General features: G+C 36.6%; 1 protein-coding gene across 2 annotated transcripts in view; it reads right to left on the reverse strand.

Moving 5' to 3' along the window:
* acadsb (acyl-CoA dehydrogenase short/branched chain) overlaps positions 1-2,500 on the reverse strand; it is a 20,703-nt gene that overhangs the window by 13,143 nt on the left and 5,060 nt on the right. The gene's annotated exons all lie outside the window — the stretch shown is intronic.

Below are 2,500 nucleotides of genomic sequence, written 5' to 3' on the forward strand. Positions count from 1 at the left end.
TGTATTGTGCGAGGTTTTGTGGGCGGTTTTTTGAACCGATAAGTATTACCTCTGTCTTGTCTGGATTTAATAAAAGAAAATTACGCGTCATCCAATCTTTTATATCTTTAACACACTCTGTCAATTTGGAAAATGTAGCGTTTTCATCCGGCCGTGATGAAATATATATTTGAGTGTCATCAGCATAACAATGGAAACTAATTCCATGTTTCCTTATAATATTTCCAAGTGGCATCATATATATTGAAAATAACAGAGGGCCTAATACAGATCCCTGCGGCACTCCATAGTTTACTGGAGTTATGATCGATTTTTCTCCATTTAAATAGACAAAATGGTAGCGGTCAGATAGGTATGATTTGAACCAGCTTAGTGCTTGTCCTTGAACACCAGTATAATTTTGTAGTCGATCTAAGAGTATTGTGTGATCTATAGTATCGAACGCAGCACTAAGATCAAGTAAAACTAGTATTGAGATACAGCCTTGGTCAGAAGCTAAAAGTAAATCATTTGTGATTTTAACGAGCGCAGTTTCAGTGCTATGATGCGGTCTGAATCCAGACTGAAACTTTTCATAGATATCATTTTGTTGCAAGAAAGAGCCCAGTTGAGCGGACACCACTTTTTCTAATATTTTAGACATAAATGGAAGATTTGAAATGGGTCTATAATTTGCTAGATTATTATGATCTAATTGTGGTTTCTTAATGAGAGGTTTTATAACTGCCAGTTTAAATGTTCTTGGAACATGACCTAAAGATAAAGACGAGTTAATAATATTGAGGAGAGGCTCTTCCACTACAGGTAACACTTCTTTCAGTAGTTTAGTTGGTATAGGATCTAATAAACATGTTGTTGTTTTAGATGAAGTGATAAGTTTATTTAACTCTTTTTGTTCTATAGTTGTAAAGCACTGTAATTGTTCTTGCGGGGTGATAATTGAAGCTGAATTATAAGGCGCGATTGAAGATTGAACGTTTACAATTGTGGTTCTGATGCTTTCTATTTTCTCAGTGAAGAAGTTCATGAAATCATTACTACTGAACTGTAACGGGATATTTTGTTCGGGTGACGTCTGTTTATTTGTTAGTCTAGCCACGGTGTTAAATAGAAACCTTGGATTGTTTTGGTTGTTTTCTATTAGTTTGCGGAGGTGCTCAGCCCTGGCAGCTTTTAGGGCCTTTTTATAACGTGACATACTGTCTTTCCACGCGATTCTAAAGACCTCTAAATTAGTTTGTTTCCATTTACGCTCTAAAATACGGGTTTCTCTCTTTAAAACATGCGTAGTATTGTTATACCATGGTGCTTTATTTTTCTCTCTGACCTTTTTTAATTTAATAGGTGCAACCACATCCAATGTTCTAGAGAGAATGGTGCTCATAGTGCTAGTTAGTTCTTCTAGTTCATCTGTTTGTTTGGGTTCAGGCAGCAGCTGAGACAGATTAGATAAGCAATTTGAGAAATTATCTATGGTGGATGGGAGGATTGTTCTGCCTGGTTGATAACGCGACGCCGCATGACATATTACAGCAGTACGTAATATGCAAGTTACCATGTAGTGATCAGTGACTTCATCACTTTGTGGAATGATATCTATATCGGTTGGATCGGTTCCGTGTGATATAATTAAATCGAGTGTATGATTAAGACGATGAGTTGGTCCGGTGACGTTTTGCTTGACCCCAAATGAATTTAATAAATCTGTAAACGCAGCTCCTAACGCATCATTTGGATTATCTACGTGTATGTTAAAATCTCCAACAATTAATGCTTTATCGACATTGACTAATAGGTCTGAGAGAAAATCTGCAAACTCTTTTAGGAAATCAGCGTAAGGCCCTGGCGGTCTATATACGGTAGCCAAGGCTAGAGATAATAGGGATGTTTTTCTAACATCTAAGAGCGTAACATTTAGTACAAGTACTTCAAATGAAATAAACTTATAACCCGTTTTCTGAGTAACATTTAGAATATCTTTATAAATGGTTGCAACACCTCCGCCACGGCCAATCAGACGGGGCTCATGCTTATAACAGTATCCAGGAGGAGTAGACTCATTAATACCGAAATAATCATTTGGTTTAAGCCAGGTTTCAGTAAGGCAAAGTACATCGAAGCTATTATCTGTGACTATTTCATTTACAATAACTGCCTTAGGTGTGAGTGATCTAATGTTTAGAAGACCTAGCTTTAGAAATAGTTTTTGTTTACTAATAGCAACATTTTCTGTTTTAATAACAATTAGATTTTTCCTAGATCCTGCATTAGATTTATTATTTGATCTCACTAAACGAGGAATAGACACGGTTTCTATGCAATGTTCTACACTAGTATTTATATCAGTTAAATTGGTGCAGCAGAGACTATGATTTGGACTTTTGGTTACTAGTCAAAGGGTATTTAACATTTTGGAGATGTTATCTGACAGAAGATCCGCTCCGAATCTGCTTGGGTGTAAGCCATCAGCACGGAAAAGCCTAGGACGCTCCCAAAACAG

This window comes from Leuciscus leuciscus (genome assembly GCF_965113295.1).
Source record: "Leuciscus leuciscus genome assembly, chromosome: 21".
NCBI classification, from domain to species: Eukaryota; Metazoa; Chordata; class Actinopteri; order Cypriniformes; family Leuciscidae; genus Leuciscus; species Leuciscus leuciscus.